The sequence below is a fragment of the Lissotriton helveticus genome, chromosome 3_1 (genome assembly GCF_964261635.1).
Source record: "Lissotriton helveticus chromosome 3_1, aLisHel1.1, whole genome shotgun sequence".
Taxonomy (NCBI): Eukaryota; Metazoa; Chordata; class Amphibia; order Caudata; family Salamandridae; genus Lissotriton; species Lissotriton helveticus.
Genome location: NC_136061.1, coordinates 914264836 through 914286184, shown reverse-complemented (window position 1 = coordinate 914286184; position 21349 = coordinate 914264836). Strand labels below are relative to the sequence as shown.

General features: G+C 46.1%; 1 protein-coding gene and 1 long non-coding RNA gene across 3 annotated transcripts in view; one reads left to right on the top strand and one right to left on the bottom strand.

Moving 5' to 3' along the window:
• The window catches only part of LOC144823076 (uncharacterized), a 359545-nt gene that overhangs the window by 226840 nt on the left and 111356 nt on the right, over positions 1 to 21349 (bottom strand). The gene's annotated exons all lie outside the window — the stretch shown is intronic.
• LOC144823075 (cannabinoid receptor 1-like) overlaps positions 7457 to 21349 on the top strand; it is a 114373-nt gene continuing 100480 nt past the window's right edge. Inside the window, exon 1 of one of the 2 annotated variants that reach the window (XM_078681249.1) lies at positions 7457 to 7617. The gene's annotated coding sequence lies outside the window, so the exon portion shown is untranslated. The remainder of the gene's footprint in view (positions 7618 to 21349) is intronic. The other variant, XM_078681248.1, reaches the window with a different exon arrangement.

The following is a 21349-nucleotide window of genomic DNA, read 5'->3' as shown; positions in this document are numbered from 1 at the left end:
CTGTTGCATTTGGCATGCATTCACTTTAGCCAAGTGTTCCCAATATAGTTATGCGTAACCTCTTACCCCTTTTCCACCCTTTCAAGCTTTCTATTTGCACCTATCCTTTTAATGCCTCAGCTGATTCTTATTTAGCTTGGCTGCATTTGGCGCTGTTTTTCTCAATTGTCTTTGGCATCGCTTGTCTACATTGTCTACATTGAGTTTGGCTAGTCTGCACTTGGCAAAGATCCTTTCACTTGCCCTTTGAATTGTATAACATTGTAGCCTTTTATAGGGCTTCTGACCCCTAACTTGGCAAGGATCTTCTCCGTTGCAGTTTTGTTTGTTGCAAATGGCTTGGTTATCTCTATTCGACTTGGCTCATGCGTAAACATATAGGAGGGGGCGTGGACTTGAGCAACACAGACCCAGGGAGGAAGGCAGAGAAGATAGAAATATGCAGAGGGTGGACAGCAAGAGTGGAGAAAGAAATATAAAAATGAAAAAGGAGAATGAGGAAGAGAGAGATGATGAGTGTCTTGAGCCAGAGTGAAGGTGCAAGGTGAAAGAGTCACACATGAGGAAAGTAAGGAAGAGACAAATGGAGAAACAAATGAGAGACCCTTACATAGGATCCTTAAATATGATCCTGTGCTTAACTCTAGGGTAGAGAAGAACAACCTGAGGGCGGAGATGTAGCTGCAGGGTGATGGAAATCAAGCTGTTCATGGAGATGGAACAGCAGGCAGGTGGAGTCCAAGCTGCGAGCGGTGATGGAGCTGCTGCTGGTCAAATCCAAACTGAAGGCATAGAAGGGGCTATGGGACAAGTCGAACCAGAGAAGGAGCTGTGGGCCAAGTTGAAATGGAAGTTGCGGGCAGAGATGAAGCTGCTGCGGGCAGGGAAGAGGCTGCGGGGCGGAGAAGAGGCTGCGGGCAAAGAGGACGTCGTCAGCAAGAAGGAAACAGGAAGCTTCCCAAAAGGCCCTGTAAAAGTCAGCTGTGAAAACACTTACAGGAGACTTTTAAGATGGCTGCAGCAGCATAAGTAGTGAATACATATTGAATACGTAATCACTACGTATGCGCCTGCGGCCATCTTCTGTGTTTACTCACTAGAAATGTAGGTACCTTACAGGCAAGTTCTGCAGGACGCCAATGAAGGCCTGTCGGGCCTCTAGCGGCACGCGGGCCATACTTTGAGTACCACGGTATTAGAGTATATGAAAACGGTCAGCAGGAACCCTTGTTTTAAATATACGCAACTTAATTATATACACTACACATATCTGTCTCCAGACGACTAGACAATATTTATATGGGAATGCCATCAATGTCACCTAGGTGCCAAACAGTTGTACCTCAATCCTTATACATACACACATGCTGGACAGCCATTTTAGGCATATTGACAGACCTGATGGGCCGAATAGGACCACTCACGATGGCAGCATGCCTTCTGGGATGATTCCCTAAACCAACGAAAGCCAAACACATGTATACATTTCTCAACTTGGCCTTTCTCCTGGGGAAGTGTAACATAGCAATGCACTGGAAGGCATCTGTGCCTCCAACTGTGGCCCGATGGCTACAAGTCTTATATTGCAGCTCAACTGCACATACATAAACAGATAGGGAGAAGAACATCATTAACTGAATGGGACACGTTACTCATGACACTACAAACATAATCATACAAGGGGCCCCCCTGAAGAGGGACTGACTGAGACTAACTAACCATGACACATGCTGAAATGCCATATGCTATGCATGACTTAAACTGAGACCAATGAGATCTAGGTGGAAAACACTACTCACCCTGTTAGATTTGGGGGTCTCTAGTTGGCAGAGATAGGTACCTTTGACCCAATAGGGACCCTTGCATCTAGTCAGGGTAAGGGGCTACACTCCTAAAATAACCCTTGCTTACCCCCTTGGTAGCTTGGCACAAGCAGACAGGTTTATCTCAGAGGCAGTGTGTAAAGCATTTGTGAACACATACAGTAATACGGTGACAACACTACAGAGGGACACCACACAGGTTGTAGTATAAAAATAAGTATTTTTTATATAGACTTATCACAAGACCAAATGACAAAAATCCACAATACTGTACTCAACAATAGACTTTAAAATGGTAGGAAATAGCTCAGTTCTCTTAAGATTGTAAATGCGACACTTTACTCCCAATGTACCTTGAATATGTAACGCAAAGCAAACAAAAGGGTTACAGGGAAGGTGATGTGTCAGTTCCTTACTGCTGTGCAGGGGAGTTGATGCTCGCTTCCTTACTGTGTAGGGAGGTGATGCGTTGGATTCTTACTGCTCTCTAGTACAATGCGACAAGATGGCACCTCGATACGATACTTCTCTCCGGTGCGATAAAATGGCATCTTGGTTACGATGCAACAACGTTGATGCGATGCATGCATGCCCGACGGCTGTGCGGCAATTCGATGATCTTCTGAGCTGCGACAGGCCCTGCGACACGCTTCTCCGGTGATGCGACGGCGATCTCTGCGGCGGCGGCACGCTTCTCCGGTGATGCAATGTGCTTCGGTGATACGATGGCGACATCGGCAGCGGCGACACACTGCTTCGGAAATGCAACGGGAACTGCTGCGGCTTATGCACGCTTCTCGTCGTTGAGTCACGCTTCCAGCTCCCAGCGACACGCAGTCTCTCGGAAGGCCCAGCACAACAGCAGGCACTTCAATTCCCAGCAAGGGAATTCAGGGGGGCATTGGGGGTGAAGTCTTGTATACCTGAGACTTCAGGCAGGAGTCAAGCTCAAGTTCAAGCCCTTGGAGATTCTTCTTCAAGTTAATGAAAAGCACACTCAGTCCTCTTCTCCTTTCTTTGGCAATAAAGCAACCACGGCAGGCCAACCCCCAAACACACAGCACAGGAGTAGCTTCCTGGTTCCTCTCCTAAGCAAAAGTTTGTCTTGATTCCTAGAAGTGATCTAAAGTTCTGGGGTCTGGGTCTCCCCTTTTATACACCAAAATCCTTTGTCTCTGAAGGCAGAGAGTTTCGGTACTTAGTCTAAACCAGTTCTGTGCAGTCACCGAGCACTTTGTTTACAGGACTCCTTCTTTCCTTTGACAGTGTGGGCCAGGGTCATCAGACACACCACAGGAGGTGGAGCCAGCATTGTGGAAGGCAGGCACAGCTCTTTCAGGCCCAGGTGCTTTCCCTCCCGCCACTCCTCATACAGATAGGTCTATTCAGCCTTGTGCTGACTCACCCTGTCTCCTGAAGCCCCCCAGCCCCTATCACTCAGAAACCAGACATGGAATATACAACCTAGCAGAGGCAGGCTTGGATGGTTAGGCAAGAAAATACCTACTTTCTAAAAGTGGTATTTTCAAACACAGAATGTTAAAACCAACTTCACTAAAATATGTATTTTATCATTCTGAGTTCAGGCATACTGAATTTGTTTTCCTACCATGTTCCCGGAGTCAGTTAGGATTATAAGGTGTTATAAACAAACTGCCTATACTGACCTATGGGAGCAGGTAGCCTTGCAATAGTGAAAAACGAAAATAGCTGTAATTTACTATTAGGGCATGCCACACACATCAGGGCATGTCCTACCTTTTACCTACAATGCACCCTGTCCTTGGGCCTACTTTAGGGGTGTCTGATATGTAGAAAAGGGAAGGTTTGGGGACTCGCAAGAGGGTGTACTTGCCAAGTCAACAGGGCAGTACTAGACTGCGCCCAGGCTCTGCAATCGCAGGCCTGAGACACACTTTACAAGCTGGTCCGGTGGGTGGCACTGATGCAAGCCCGCCAGCAGCATTTGATTTACAAGCCCTGGGCACACACAGTGCTCTGTACTAGGGTCTGACAAGTAAATCAAATAAGCCAATCATGGAGTCACTAATCCATAAATCTATTGACTATAGGGAGCACTTGCACTGTGGCACTGAATAGCAGTGGCACAGTGCCAAAAGCATCTAAAACCAGCAAAAACATAAGAGGCAACAGCAAAAAAGGGAGACCCACGCCAATGGTGCCAGGTCTAACACTCCCCAACTTAGATGTATGGATGAGTGGAGTGGAAATGAGGGGACCCACACATAGGCAGCACATAAGCAGACTGACTCGCACAACGCCGAGATACACCTCTTATACTGGTGCCTGATCCCCGGCTCCCACTCACTTGGACTGGTCCTCCGACCAGTCTAAAGCCCTTTACCTGGACGTCCTACCTTGTTTCTTGCTCGCCTTCTTTCTCTAGCTTTCACTCCTTGTTGCTCACTTGTTGCTTCACTTGCCCTTCTTTTAGTCTCTCTCTTAGTCTTTGTTTCCTGTTTGTCCAGTTTTCCTATTACTCTCTCTCTTACTCTTTGTTGCCTCTTTGTCTGTTTTTTGTTTACTCTCTCTCACTCGTTACTTGTTGCCCATTTTTCCTTTCACTGCCTCTCTCACTCTTGTTGACTATTTGCCCATTTCTCCTTTTACACTCTCTCTCGCCCCTTGTTGCCTGTTTGTTCATCGTTCTAGTCTTGTCTCCCCTTTGACATCTCCAGAAATGCTTTCCCTCTCTGTTCCTCCTTGATCGCTCCCTTCTCCCACCTCTCCCTCCCATGCTTTCCCACCTCCCTCGCTCCTTACCTATTTTCCGGTGTCTTCCTCGTGTGCCTTCTCCAACCTTCTGTGCCATGCCCTGCCCTGCCCCACCCTCTGACCCATGCTCCTCCACTCTCCCAGTATCTACTTAATGGTCTCTCATCTCCACAGACTCAATATGATCTTGTACGCTGATGACACCCAGCTGATCCTCTCACTCTTCAATAAACCCACAGTCACCAAGAACAACTTCAATTAACATGAAGGCTGTCGCCACCTGGATGAAGAAGAGCCGCCTCAAGCTAAACTCACAGAAGATGGAAGTCCTCATCCTGGGTTCCACCCCCACCACCTGGGATGACTCCTGGCGGCCTGCAGGTCTTGCCCCCCACACCCACAGACCACGCATGAAACCTCAGCATCATCCTGGACTCCTCGCTCACTATGAACAGCCAGATCAACGCCATCTGATAATCCTGCTTTCACGCCCTTTGCCTGCTCAAAAAGATCTTCAAGTGGATCCCCACTGAGTCCAGAAAGACAGTCACCCATGCACTCATTAGCAGCAGACTCGACTACGGCAACACACTTTACGCCAACATCACCCAGAAACTCCTCAAGAAAGTGCAGAACATTCAGAATGCCTTAGCTAGACTCATTCTCAATATCTCCCTCTGCAGCCACATCACTGGCCACCTGAGACACCTCCACTGGCTCCCAGTCAACAAAAGAATCTACTTCAAGCTCCTCAAACATGCCTACAAATCTCTATACAACGCAGGACCTGCGACCTCAACCACCGCCTCACATTCCACACACCTATGAGAGACCTATGCTCTGCCCAATTGGCCCTGGCCGCCGTCCCACATGTCTGCAAGACCACGGTAGGAGGAAGATCCTTCAGTTACCTCGCAGCAAGGACCTGGAACGTCCTGCCTCTCCATCTCAGGCAATCACCATCACTGCTTCAATTCAGGAAGGACCTCAAAACCTGGCTCTTCGAATGAACCAAAGTGTCTTTTTACAGATCAGCAGTCCTCTCCCACGGTGCCTTGAGACCTTTACGGGTGAGTAGTCGGGCTTTACAAGTCACCTGATTGACTGGTGGCCGCTGCACGACTGCCAAAGGTGCCCCAAATGCAAGCCTGTCTGTGCGCGTCCATGGCTCGACCATGCCAGCACTATAGTCCCTGGCCTGTCCAAACACCACCACTAAACATCCTCCAACCTGCAAGCACTCAAAACTGGACGCCCCCATGACAGCTGCCTCTGCGCAACATCTCACTCAATGGAAGGATCTTTGTCATGCGCTCACTGCCACTTTTCCTCAGCACTCCTACCTCATCCATCCACACATGCCTCACCCCATTGACATGCATTCTTCTCATCATCAGATCTCTATGCAAACACGCCACCGAGGGCTGTGAAATAATCAACAGGCACTCTTCTGACATTCTCTTTCTAACCCAAACCTGGCTCAACCCCTTAGCCACACCCTTCATCGCCATGGTCATCCCATCGGGATACAAATTTTCCCACCCAGACAAGCCCAGCAAACCATGAAAAGGCCTCTCTTTCATCCACAAGGAATCCCTTACCTGCACGACCTCCACCGATGAGAACACACTGTACGTGGAGCATCTGTACTTCTGTCTGCAAGCCAGCAACCACACCACCATCAAATGCACTCTCGCTGCTGATCCCCTCGGACCACTAACTACTTTCTGCAACCGCCTCACCAACTTCATCGCCCCCATTGCCATCACCTCAAACAGCTGCATCCTACTCGTGGTCAGATTTTAACTTCACTGCCCGATTTGTGAGTCTTGACAACCTCGGAATCAGCCAGCTCATCCAAGGTCCAACACACAATGAGGACACACTCTCGATCCTTTCTTCACAGCCAATCACTTGGACTGACCACTTCATTGCTGCACCCCAACTCCCCACACCGAAGCCAACTAGCAACCCCAGACGCAGCTAGAACAATTAGTGGAAGTAGACTACACCAACACTACCAGAGCCAACCAACCAGATCTCACGGGAGACCTGCAAACAGACATCAAAACCTTCAACAACTGGATCACAGGTTGGGCAGACACTGACTCCCCACCCCCACCCCCGAAGAATGTCAGACAGTCAAGAACCAATGAAGACTTGGCTATTCAACAAGGAGCTCCAATCAGTCTCCATATCTGCTCTAGCGCCTAGATGCCCCCTCTGGTGATAAGTGCGGTGTACAAACTCTCATTACATAACCTAACAAAAGTATGGGTTGTCATAAACGAGATAAGGGGAATGCAAGAAGAGAGTGAGGAGCCTGACACTGAAGGGATGCGTAATAGTACGATGAATCAAACCAGACAGATTCAGGAGGGCCAGTGCAGGTAAAATCGGTGGCACGGAGGAGGTGGGGGACTCAACAGACGATGATGAGGAAAAATTATATAAATAATTAATTTCCCCTTGTCGTCGTCTGTCGAGAACCAGTCCCCCACCCCGCCTCACCACTCTTACCTACATGGGCCGCTCCTGGACACATTTGAATTGCGAGGGATAATTTGTAATGGAACTCCTATTTTGTATTATAGCTCAAGACTGACATTCGTCAATCTATCCACTACATATCAATAAGGATAATACTGCTTTTATATGTATGTACAATTGTATAAACGTGTGACAGATGTCATGTTAGAGTCTAATAAGGAGCTATTTAAAAAAACTATTTTGTCTTTAAAATGTGAAACTACATTTCTTTGATCTTGAGACTATCTAAACCTCAAATGGAAAACCACAGATGAGCAAAGAGGAAGTTGCGACAAAAGTTAGTGTGGTTGTTACAACAAACTTCGACAGAACATCCAGTGCATGGTGTCTTGCTCGTATAGTATGGGATGAGAAGGCAAACTTGCAATAAGAGATCCCTTTGTCAGTGTTTGGGGCTGAAATTGATCTCATTCACTGCCCTTAACAGAAGATATTTTGAAAAGAAAGCTTAAGAACTCGGAGACCGACGAACAAAGAACATGCACCCTACTCCATGTACCTGAAAAGAGTGAGTATTTATGTTCACAAAAGAAAATAATTCAATTTTTGTGTTTTAACCATTGAAAAACTTAAACTCACATCTAAAGATTGGGCCAAATGTATTTCTTTGCTAGTCGTTTAACGAAGTACTCATTTTATTGCACTGTATCTGAAATCTGAGTTGCTCCAAACTATTGACATATAGAGGCTATGATGTTTTATGTATATTTGAAGACACCTTTAAAAAAGACAAGAGCGTCTTTATAATTGTATCTCTGAAATCGTACAGTTGAAAAATCTGTAAAGTATTAAAGGGAATTCACTCACTAACCATTTTAGAGTAAAAAGGCACAACCTCGAACAGCACCTTAAAAAATGTATTTGTCCTTCTGTGACATCGTGTTTTTAGCAATAAAACATTTTTGGGAGAAAGGCTCTAAAGTTGGCAACAGGCTCAGGCGGTTCGGATTCTATGCATTATTTTAAAGCTCATATGCCAGTAAGTCCAACTGCGTAAACCTTAGATATCAAAACTGTTGCCAGGTGTGCCCCACTAAAAAGTGAGAGCGCCATAAACAAAGTTAGGTGAGTGAGTTTGTAGTAGGCATCGGGAGAGTGGAAGGTTGGAGGGATCTTGAGGGTAGCAGTGCGACGTTATCCCAGCTTTGAGATCCCTGAGCCTAGTAAAAAAGAAGAACTGGAAAACAGCTTTTAGTGAATACTTCTCTGCGTCGAAAACATGACACACCCTTACACTACAGGTTTATGGGCCTCAGTCCCAAAGCGATAGGTCAGGAATAAGCCTGTCTGCTGCAGTATTCTGCTCATCACTTACAAGTTATAGGCTTCTGAGCAATTAAGATGGCTTAGTGATTTAATGAACTTGATGCAGGGTGTGTGTGTCCTTCTGTGTGCAGGCTGTGTGCCTGTGCGCTTACTCCTGGAAGCAGCAGGATGCTTTGGAGCGAAGCATCCCTGGGTTTATGGCGGTTCCCATAGAACAGTAATACTCTAGTATCCACTGTGGTTAGTGGGTGGGAGGGCAAAAGCTACCGTGACTATCTATGCTCTGGAGAACATGGAGAGATTACTTTCCGGCAGCACAGCACATTTGGGTTTACTATGTTAAAAATGCAATATGGTTTCAAACTCCCTTATGGACAGCACTGCACCAAAACCCCTAAATCTGGTGACGTGTGGTGTCATTCTTCATAGTTTCATTGGAGATGCTCGCTGTTGAAATATTCCAGAAGTTAGGGCAGCGAGACAGGCCGTTTAAAAAGGCAACAGGATGTTGACAAAAAGCGGAAGGGTAGTGCTTAATTTGTGCCGGTTGTTTCCGGTGCTCAGCAACGGCACTTTTTAGACAGGACCGGTACTATAGATTTCTGTCATGGGGCAGCAGAGTTGATAGATGATTTTTTGAAACATCAATGCAGGTGGTTGGGCAATGCATTCTTCCTGGGGTATCTTTCGAGCCGAGCTGCCGTCATTACGCCTGGGCCTACCCATTGGATAAATATAGCGGGGGTGGGTGGGAGGGGGGTGGTGGGGTTGGCTCATGGCGGAGCTGCGGCGAGGCAGACTTGGAAAGCGAGAGTCTGGAACGAAGTTGGCCCTTTTCTATTGCAGGGTGGTGCTTCGGAGCATGACCTTTGGGACGGAATTCACTGTGAAAGTTCCGGTGAGTGACTTCCTTTCTGTCTCCTCCCTACAGGGCCTCGTTTAACAGACTGGGCTATCATGTATGCAGCGAGAGAGCCCTGGCAGCCAATGTGCTGCACGATGTGTTCCCGCGCACTGCATATCCAAAATAATTGGGCCCAGGGACTTTTTTTTTTTTTTTTTTTTTTTACAAATTAAGCACTGCAATAATGTGTTCTTGTTACCTGGCTCCTGACTCCACCAAATCTACTGATTCCTGGCTCTGATGACGCCACTGATGTCCGGACCATTCTCTCGATTCCTGACCCCATTTTCCTAACTCCACTGATTCGTATTTCCTCTCTCCTAGCATCGTCCACTGATAACGGGCTCATCTACGTTTAATCCACTGTTATTCAAGTTCTCTCATTCCTGCCCTTGGCTCCTAATTCCATTGATTCTTGGCCAAATCTTCTGCATAAACTCTCCTGATTCTATTGCCTCTCTTCCCCACCCTTCTACTTCTTTCCTGGATCCACTGAGTTCACAGCCCGCTGATTTCCAGCTCAAAGCCCCTGTCTCCAGTGACTCCTGACTTCAGTCTTGCTCCTCCACCGACTCCTGACTCTACTTCGCGGACTCCAACGCCTTCTCGTTCCACTCACCTTCCATTTTGACCCCACTGGTTCCTGACTCTGTTGACTTGTGACTTTTCTAACCCTTCACCGCTGTCACTTCTGCTCACAAGCTCCTATCTCCGATCTACTGAGTAACATGAAGTGTTTTGTTCGTGTCGCACTTGGTTAATAATACTTCGGCACTTGCAGCATTGGGACTATAATGCACTTTACTCTAATTGTGGTAAGCTCTGCGGTCAGACAATGTAGTTTCGATTGGTCTAAGAAATCCCCGTCATTAGAAAGAACTGGTTGTTTGAAAACTTCACGGAAGCATGAGGTATGAATACCACTGCACATTGATTTTATACAAAGTACATACTGTTCGCTGATCTAAGTATTTATTCATATGGTCCACGGTCTTTATTTTGTCACTGCTTCGTCTTAGCGTTAAATTGATCGGCGCACTGCGTGATATCAGTAAATACGCTCTTGTCACATACTTTGCATGGCAAATCACGGGGTTAAATAGTTTTTTACTAGTGGTGGGTTGTGTATATTGTGGGTTTAAAAACCAAGGTCAACACTTTCTGGTTGGAATGAATGCGGGACACGGGGAGACGCTTCATCATTGCAGCGGGGGCCTGTTACAGCGCGGACCACACACCCTAGAGTATAGCTGGACAGAGCGTGCAGCGGCAGCCCCTCCCTTCACGAGCTTGCAGGTATTTAACTGTTCGCGACTCCCGCTCCGCGGGAGACGCTTCATCATTGCAGCGGGGGCCTGATACAGCGCGGACCACATGCCCCAGAGTACAGCGGGGCAGAGCGTGCAACGGCAGCCCCTCCCATAAGTCAACGGGTGGATATAATCAAGCGGCCTCCTCCGAACGCAGGAAACGCGCGGGCGTGCACCGGGTGAAGCCCGGGCCAAGGGCGGGCCCGTCTGAGCCCATCCGAGACTGTCCAAGGCTGGGCCGGGCCACTGCCCTTGGCTTCTACATTTGAAGCTCATATAGCCGTGGTTCCCAAACTGTGCGCCACGGCACCCCGGTGAGCCGTAATGAGGAGCCAGGGGGCCGCGGACACAATGTGGAAAAGTGAAGCAGCCGCCAAGAAGCCAGAGAGAAGAAGGCCTTGGCTTGGCTTATATTTGATGTCTAATTTCTAACGTGCTCCGTTTTTACAGTAAACGTAATGCTGGTGATACGGGTGTAAAACAAAGGTTGGGCAGAAGATCGGCATTCTGCCCAACCTTCGTTTTACACCTGTATCACCAGCATTATTTTTACTGTAAAAACGGAGCATGTTAGAAATCAGACATAAAATATAAGCCAAGCCAAGGCCTTCTCTCAGAGAGAAGAAGGCCTTGGTCTGGCTTATATGTTATGTCTGATTTCTATCGTGCTCCGTTGTGACAGTAAAAATAATGCTGGTGAAATGCTTATCAGTTTGGGGCCCACGGCCTTAACGGTGACAAAAGGGACAAAAAGGTGAAAGTGGCGAGAGGAAAAGGCGAAAAGCCAAAAGCACAGAGAGGCAAAACTGAAAAGAGGTGAAAGAAAGGCAAATAGCAAGAGACAAAAATGAAAAAGAAGGCTAAAACAGAGAAGCAGATGTGGGTCTCAGATTTAGTTCAGCGGCAGCTGGGCTCAAAAGGGCGAGGCCGGGCCAGAGAGCCAAGGCACAGCTGAGGCAGGCAGGCAGGGCCAGCAGGGCCAGGCAGCGGCTTTTCAATCAATGTTGAGCAAACAAGCTTTGCTGTTGTTGTATATGCTGAACAAACACACTTTTATAATCAACGTAGGATTGTTTCCAGTGCTTGAAACAAAAGAAATGCTTTTTAACATTGCAGCAAACATAGTGAGTGAAGGGTGTTAGAGCACTGTACATAACGCACACATTACACAGAGACTATCAATCATGTGCAAATCAGCGTAAAGGACATGTTACATAAGACAAAGGATAACAAGGGGTGAATTCACATGTCATCCATATTGGTAGACAGTATAGTTGAAGAGTACTTGGTCTGGAGAAGCACAAACGCTGAATTTAAAATGTAACACAATGGATTGGGGCTCTCTTTATTGACAAGAACAGATTTGCACACAAGTGAAGCCTTTTCGTAACATTAGAATAATGGAATTCTGGGGGAAAACCCATATGTTCTAATCTATACCTTGAAGTCTGCCAGCAGTTCTTTGATGACAGATATTAGCTCACTGTAAACTGCAACTAACAAAAGGAAGTCTCTGACAAGCGCAGTAAGCCACGGACCTGTTTATGTTACATTCACTTTGTGATCTGCACGGTACATGTTCTGTGCAGCGGGCATATCGACCCTCAGCACTACCTAACCAAGAATAACAACTTCCTTGAGTCAAAACTTCTATAGACAAAACTCTGATCTAGCCTGCTAGAGGCCAGGAACGGGGCAGCATGTGCTTTTACGCCCCATAACATTTTTTGGGCCACCTGTACCTGTAAAAAAATGGTGGGGAGCCACGGCAAACTGCCAATTAGGTCAAGGGAGCCACGGGTCAAAAAAGTTTGGGAACCACTGTCATATAGGATAAGTTGAAAGGATATTAAGTGGTTGGCCTGCCCAATATATTTAAGATTTTCCACTGTGGGTAAGGTCTCCTAAAAGCCTTTTATGGACTTGGATTGACTGTTGATTGTTCGAGTAATATATGTTTCAATATATAAGCTTTGTCTTTGCGGTTTATGAGATTTTATCAGTTTAATCAATTATTTTAGAAAATGTCTAAGCGTAAGGGAAATTAAACCCCTGTTGAGCATGCTGGAGCGACTTTTGGTACTTATCTTGTTAGAGCTGTAAGTGTACTTAATGATGAAATCGATAGGGCTGAAAGTCGACTTTCGCTGGGTTTGGGTAGCCTACCTGCGACGCCCCATGTACCCCTGATTGAACCCCCTGCTGATTGTAGGGATCCCAGTAGTTTACGTGTTACAACAACTGAGGCTATATTACAGTCATTAGAAGAGCAGGGTGATGCCCTTAACCCCTTCGCTGCTAGGCCTTTTCCCCTCCTGTGCTGAGCCTTTTTTTGGCGATTTGGGGTAGTGTGCGCTTAGGCCCCTGTAACTTCTGGACCACATAAGGTAACGATGCCAAATTTGCGTCCTTTTCTTCCAACATCATTTTGATTCTAAAGGTGCCCAGGGTTTGTGGATTCCCTTGGAGTGGTCCCAGAAATTAAACAAAATACAGTAAAACTTTTGTTTTTTTCAGAAAAATTGTAAAAACGGGCTGCAAATGAAAGCCTCTGGGTTTTTCCCTGCAAATGTTATCAATAAAGGGTTTAGGGGGCCGAAATCTCAATTTTCTGAGATTTTAGGGAATGACAGTCTTTTGTCAGAGAACCAACATTTTTCACACAGTTTTGGCATTTTTCTGGGACATAGCCTATTTTTGCTATTTTTAGAGCTTTCAACCTCCTTCCAGTCAATGGTAGGAATGAGTTTGAAAGCAATAATGGATGCTGGAAAGTTATACATTTTCGAAAAGTAGACAAACCTCTGAATTCAGAAAGGGGTCATTTGTCTAAATCCATGAAGGTTTCTTTATGGAAACTAACAGTTAAATATTGGAATAATTGAAAATTAGTTGAAAAAAACAGCCTTTTGTCTCAACGTTTTCACCTATAACTTCTTGTAATTTTGACAGCTCTTTGAAAGCAATATGCCGTTATATCCGTTTGACTTTCCTGGTTGTGGGGATATATAGGACTTGTAGTTTCACCAAGAACCCCACAAACCCAGAGACAAAAACTGAGCAGCAACTTGCAATGGTATTTTATTATTTACCGGGTATAGAGCACTTCTTCTTGGAAAATGTATACATGGAAAAATCGGTATGAAAGACACCTATGTATTTCTGAATTGGGTACAAATTATAGACTTTAGAAATAGTATATATTTGCACATTTTCAAAATTGGGAATACTCATACTAGCATGAGAATTATTGGTAATTTTTCAAAATGATTTTTTTTTTACACAATGTCTTTCATTGGGAAGGGAGAAATGCATGAAAACTCAATAGGTTATAACAGTTGATTTACAAATCTGAATTACCCTAAGTCTCCCGATAAAAATGGTACCTCACTTGTGTGGGTCGGCCTTGTGCCTGCGACAGGAAATGGCGCAAAATGCAACGTGGTCACACCTCAATTTTGCAGTTAAAAATTGACCCTTTTATGGCAAAGTGCCTAGCGGTAGTTTTTGCACCCTTGCTCTGCCGCCACCTAGGGAAACCTAGCAAACCTATACATTTTTGAAAACTAGACACCCAGGGGAATTTAGGATGGGGTGACTCGAGTGCCTCCCACCAGGTTCTGTTACCCAGAATCCCTTGCAAACCTAAACAATTGGAAAAAGAAACGCATTTTCCTCACATTTCTGTCGTGGAAAGTGCTGGAATCTGCATGGATCAACACATTTACACCCACCCCACGTTCCCCAAAGGCTTATGAGAAAAATGGTACCTCACTTGCCTGGATCTGCCTAGTGCCTGCGACAGGAAATGGCGCAAAACGCAACATGGTCACACCTCAATTTCGCAGTCAAAACTGGCCCTTTTTTGGCAAAGTGCCTATCTGTAGTTTTTGAACACTGGCTCTGCCGGCAGCTAGGGAAACCTAGCAGACCTATAAATTTTTGAAAACTAGACACCCAGGGGAATTCAGGATGGGGTGACTCGACTGCCTCCCACCAGGTTCTGTTACCCAGAATTCCTTGCAAAGCTAACACATTGGGGAAGAAAATGCATTTTCCTCACATTTCTGTGGTGGAAAGTTCTGGAATCTGCATGGATCAACAAAATTCCACCCTCCCCGCATTTCCCAAAGTCACATGAGATAAATGGTACTTCACTTGCCTGGGTCTGCCTAGTGCCTGCGTCAGGAAACGGCGCAAAACACAACGTGGTCGCACCTCAATTACGCAGTGAAAATTGGCCCTTTTTTGGCAAAGTGCCTACCTGTAGTTTTTTAACCCTAGCTCTGCCGGCACCTAGGGAAACCTAGCAAACCTATACATTTTTAAAAACTAGACACCCAGGGGAATTCAGAATGGGGTGACTCTACTGTCTCTCACCAGGTTCGGTTACCCAGGATCCCTTGCGAACCAAAAAATTGGGGAAAAAAGGCATTTTCCTCACATTTCTGTGGTGGAAAGTTCTGGAATCTGCGTGGATCAACAAATTTCCACCCACCCTTACTTCCCCAAACTCTTATGAGAAAAATGGTACCTCACTTGCCTGGGTCTGCCTAGTGCCTGCGACTGGAAACAGCACAAAACGCAACGTGGTCGCACCTCAATTTCGCAGTGAAAACTGGCCCTTTTTTGGCAAAGTGCCTACCTGTAGTTTTTTAACCCTAGCTCTGCCGGCACCTAGGGAAACCTAGCAGACCTATACATGTTTGAAAACTAGACACCCAGGGGAATTCAGGATGGGGTGACTCGACTGCCTCCCGCCAGGTTCTGTTACCCAGAATCCCCTGCAAACCTAAACAATTGGAAAAAAAACACATTTTCCTCACATTTCTGTGGTGGAAAGTTCTGGAATCTGCGTGGATCAACATATTTCCACCCACCCCGCGTTCCCCAAAGTCTTATGAGAAAAATGGTACCTCACTTGCCTGGGTCTGCCTAGTGCCTGCGACAGGAAAAGGCGCAAAACGCAACGTGGTCGGATCTTAATTTGGCAGTGAAAACTGGCCCTTTTTTGGCAAAGTGCCTACCTGTAGTTTTAAAAAACCTAGCTCTGCCGGCACCTAGGGTAACCTAGCAAACCTATACATTTTTGAAAACTAGACACCCAGGGGAATTCAGGATGGGGTGACTCGACTGCCTCCCACCATGTTCTGTTACCCAGAATCCCTTGCAAAGCTAAGAAAGTGGGGAAAAATTGCATTTTCCTCACATTTCTGTGGTGGAAAGTACTGGAATCTGCGTGGATCAACAAATTTCCACCCACCCCGCGTTCCCCAAAGTCTTATGAGAAAAATGGTACCTCACTTGCCTGGGTCTGCCTAGTGCCTGCGACAGGAAAAGGCGCAAAACGCAACGTGGTCGGATCTTAATTTCGCAGTGAAAACTGGCCCTTTTTTGGCAAAGTGCCTACCTGTAGTTTTAAAAAACCTAGCCCTGCCGGCACCTAGGGTAACCTAGCAAACCTATACATTTTTGAAAACTAGACACCCAGGGGAATTCAGGATGGGGTGACTCGACTGCCTCCCACCATGTTCTGTTACCCAGAATCCCTTGCAAAGCTAAGAAAGTGGGGAAAAATTGCATTTTCCTCACATTTCTGTGGTGGAAAGTACTGGATTCTGCGTGGATCAACAAATTTCCACCCACCCCGCGTTCCCCAAAGTCTTATGAGAAAAATGGTACCTCACTTGCCTGGGTCTGCCTAGTGCCTGCGACAGGAAACAGCGCAAAAAGCAACGTGGTCGCACCTCAATTTCGCAGTGAAAACTGGCCCTTTTTTGGCAAAGTGCCTACCTTTCATTTGTGAACCCTAGCTCTGCCGGCACCTAGGGAAACATAGCAAACCTATACATTTTTCAACAGACACCCAGGGAAATTCAGAATGGGGTGACTCAACTGCCTCCCACCAGGTTCTGTTACCCAGAATCCCTTGCACAGCTAAACAATTGACAAAAAAACGTATTTTTCTCACTTTTCTGTGGTGGAACGTTCTAGAATCTGCGTGGATCAACAAATTTCTACCCGGCCAGCGTTCCCCCAGGTCTCTCGAACAAAATGGTACCTCACTTGTCTGGGTCTGCCTAGTGCCTGCGACAGGAAACAGCGCAAAACGCAACGTGGTCGCACCTCAATTTCGCAGTGAAAACTGGCCCTTTATTGGCAAAGGGCTTACCTTTTGTTTTTTAACCCTAGCTCTGCCGGCACCGAGGGAAACCTAGCAAAACTATAAATTTTTGAAAACTAGACACCCAGGGGAATTATGGATGGGGTGACTCAACTGCCTCCCACCAGGTTCTGTTACCCAGAATCCCTTGCAAAGCTAAACAATTGACAAAAAAACGCATTTTCCTCACAATTCTGTGGTTGAAAGTTCTGGAATCTGCGTGGATTAACAAATTTCCACCCACCCAGCGTTCCCCCAGGTCTCCCCAAAATAATGGTACCTCACATGCCTGGGTCTGCCTAGTGCCTGCGACAGGAAACAGCGCAAAACGCAACGTGGTCGCACCTCAATTTCGCAGTGAAAACTGGCCCTTTTTTGGCAAAGTGCCTACCTTTAGTTTTTTAACCCTAGCTCTGCCGGCACCTAGGGAAACCTAGCAAACCTATACATTTTTGAAAACTAGACACCCAGGTGAATTCAGGATGGGGTGACTCAACTGCTTCCCACCAGGTTCTGTTACCCGGAATTCCTTGCAAAGCTAAACAATTGACAAAAAAACAAAACGGCATTTTCCTCACATTTCTGTGGTGGAAAGTTCTGGAATCTGTGTGGATCAACAAATTTCTACCCACCCAGCGTTCCCCCAGGTCTCTCGAAAAAAATGGTACCTCACTTGCCTGGGTCTGCCTAGTGCCTGCGACAGGAAACAGCGCAAAACGCAACGTGGTCCCACCTCAATTTCGCAGTGAAAACTTGCCCTTTTTTGGCAAAGTGCCTACCTTTCGTTTTTGAACCCTAGCTCTGCCGGCACCTAGGGAAACCTAGCAAACCTATACATTTTTGAAAACTAGACACCCAGGTGAATTCAGGATGGGGTGACTCAACTGCTTCCCACCAGGTTCTGTTACCCGGAATTCCTTGCAAAGCTAAACAATTGACAAAAAAAACGCATTTTCCTCACATTTCTGTGGTGGAAAAATCTGGAATCTGCGTGGATCAACAAATTTCCACCCATCCAGTGTTCCCCCAGGTCTCTCTATAAAAATGGTACCTCACTTGCGTGGGTAGGCATAGTGGGTGCAACAGGAAAAGGCCCAAATCGTACGTAAGGCCCAAATTTTACTCGGGAGAACAAGGGGAACACTGGGTGGTAGGACATTTGTGCCGGCACGGAGATCCCACGCAAAAATGTATGGAAAAGTGTTTTTTTCCTAATTTTAAGGTTTGCAGGGAATTCTGGGTAGGAAAACGTTGGGGGGACCCACGCATGCCATACCTTCCTGGACTCCTCCGGGTGGGTTTGGTAGTTTCCCAAGTTGGCCACCGAGCCCCGGGCCAAAAACCCAGGTGCCCACCCCCCCAAAACAAGGTAGTTTTGCTATAGGTAATATTTAAGTCTCCACCTTACAATTTGGGCCATTCCTGTTGCAGCAACTAGGCCTACCCACAGAAGTGAGGTACCATTTTTATCGGGAGACCGGGGGGAACGCTAGGTGGGAGGAAATTTGAGGATCCACATAGATTCCACAACTTTACCACACAAAAATGTGAGAAAAAAGCTTTTTTTTGGCCAAATTTTAGCTTTGCAGTGGATTCTGGGTAGGAGAATGATGAAGGACCCACGCAAGCCATACCTCGCAGGAGTCCCCCGGGTGTTTAGTTTCCAGAAATGTATGGTTTAGGTAGGTTTCCATACAAGGCCAAAAACTCATGGAACCCCCTTGCAAAACCAGATTGCTTTGTGATAGGTAATTTTGATGTTGCCTCATTAGGTTTTGGGCCTTTGTCTGATATGGGTCCTTGAATCACCCACACAAGTGAGGTACCATTTTTATCAGGAGACCTGGGGAAACGCTGGGTGGGTGGAAATTTGTGTGAGCCCAGTGATACCACGCTTTTACACACAAAAATGTTTGAAAAAACAAATTTTTTCAGCTACATTTAAAGTTTGCTAGGGATTTTGAGAAAAGGAACGTTGGAGGATCCACACAAGCCATACCCCCTTGAAAGCCCCCGGGTGTCTACTTTCCAAAAATGTATGGGTTTGCTAGGTTTCCCTAGATGGCAACCGAGGAAGGAGTGAAACACCCATGTGACCCCCCTAGCTAAACCAATTAGTTTTGACAAAATTAGTTGTTTACTTGTGCAGCGTGACAATTTGGGCGCAATATTGCAAGGAAAATATGACGGACATTGTGAGTTTTGCAGGATATTGTGGATAAAATTAATTATTCGATTTCACCAGAGAGACATCACCATGTAGTCCCATGGGTTTTCAACAATATCTACAATTGGCAGGTTATTCGTAGGCGGAATGTACACCTTGGCAGAGAGACTAAAAAAAACAAGATCCCTGCACAGCCATCTATTCCTCAAACACACACACATACTGGTTGGATTTGGCACGAGGGCGAGTGATAGTTCAGTATATATAATTTTATTAACAAGAGATTTCACAAAAATGAAATGCACTGTCAATTACATGGACAAAAAAACTGAACCAACGACTCGCAGCTCGTGAGCTGTAAAGCCACTTCAAGGCACCAACCGCTTTACAGGCCATTCATACATCTTTCATACCTGACACACAGAAGACCATTCACACCACCAGGCACAAAAGCAACACATTACAACATTTACAAAAAAAGTGAGAAGGTGTATCCTGCTTAAAAAAAACAACAAAAAAAACTACACAGACATCAAGTTCTTAAACACATACACATACTGGTTGAATTTGGCATGAGGGTTCAGTATATACCTGTGGTTCCCAAACTGTGCGCCGCGGCACCCCAGTGCGCCGTAATGAGGTGCCAGGGGCGCCGCGCACACTAGGGTGACCAACTGTCCATTAATTCCACGGACCGTCCCTGCCTTTTATATGTAATTGTGGCCATCACAGGGAGCAGCGCTGCTCCCCTGTGAGAGGCCTCACCCCCGCTGCTGGAGCCGCCGCGCACTCCTCCAGGAGCACAAGAGTAGCCCCTTCCGCCCATTGAAATTCTGTATGGGGCTGATTGCCACTTACTGAATGACAATGAGGCAGTCAGGGGTGTTCAAGCATGTGGTGGCGGCCTCCTGCCTCAGTGTACAGGAGGGCCTTCTGTTAGATAAAAAGTAAAACGCCCATGCTGCAATGTTAGAGAACACTTCATTTAAAGAAGCCTGTGAAATAAGTTTAAAAGAACAGGTTATCGTTTTTTCACTGTCTCTTCATTTTTGAGCTGAAGTATTTTCAATATTATATTTAACAAAGCAATGGTTGCTGCTTTTTTATTTTAAGGAACTAGCAACCATTGACAAAGCCAATAGTCCTGGCTTGATGTTGGTGCAATGATACTTGCTGTATTATATAACTGGATGCAATGACATAAACAACATAATATCAGTCGGGCGCAACACTATGCTAAGCGCAGATTTCTAGCCTAGGTGTTTTAAACTGCGCTCTTAATTACATCCAACACCCCCTTTGAAGAGACCCCCCCAGTTTTTTTACACCGCTTAAAGCCCTAGAAACAACACCATGTTACAGAAACCTCACATCCTGGCACTGTGCATCATGTGTGACTCATGACGTCTACGTTTTCAGCCTGCCTATGTGCAGGGGCATAGTGAAATCTCCCCCACCGCACCCCACTCCTTGCTGTAGTTCGTTCTTGATAGGCCTCTTCTGCCTGCAACTCTGCAGACAAAGGCTCAGCTCATAATGTGGAAAGGTGGGTGAGTAAATAAGTGAAGGAATGTCTGAATGGCTGGATGGATTACTGAAAGGATGATTGCATGAATGAAAGGGGGAATGGATAGATAATGAAAGGATGGATGGATGAGTGAATGAGTGGCAGTATGGATGAGAGAAAAGGTAAATAGATGGATGTATGGGTGGAAAGGTAGATGTATGGGTAAAAGTGTGGATGGGTATGTGAAAAGATGGATGGATGAGTGAAAGGGCAGATGATGTGTGAGTGAATTGGTGGATGGGTGTGTGAAAGGATGGATGGATGGATGGATGGATGAATGAAAGGGTAGATGATGGGCAAGTGAATGGGTGGATGGATGAATTGATAAGTGAAATGGTGAATGGATGGATGAGTGAAAGGATGGATGTAAGGATTGATGAGTTAGTGAAAGGGGGTAGATGGACAAAAGGATGGATAGATTAGTGAAGTGAAAGGGTGGATGGATGAGAGTACGGATGGCTGGATGAGTGAACGGATGGTTGGATGAGTGAAATAATGCGTCCCAATTACTTTAAGGAAGATAACAGGAGGTACATTCCACCCACCCACCGGTAAAAAAATGGTGGGGAGCCACGGCCAACTGCCGATTAGGTCAAGGGAGCCACAGGTCAAAAAAGTTTGGGAACCACTGGTATATACCATTGTATTAGCGAGTGATTTCACAAAAAATGAAATCCACTGTTAATAATGGAAAGGACGAGAAACTGAACCATTGACTCACAGCTCGTGAGCTGTAAAGCCACGACAAGGCACCAACCTCTTTACAGGCCATTCATACACCTTTCATACATGTGACAAATACAAAACATTCACACCGCCAGTCGCGGACCCATCACATTACTACACTTTCATCAGCAGAAAAT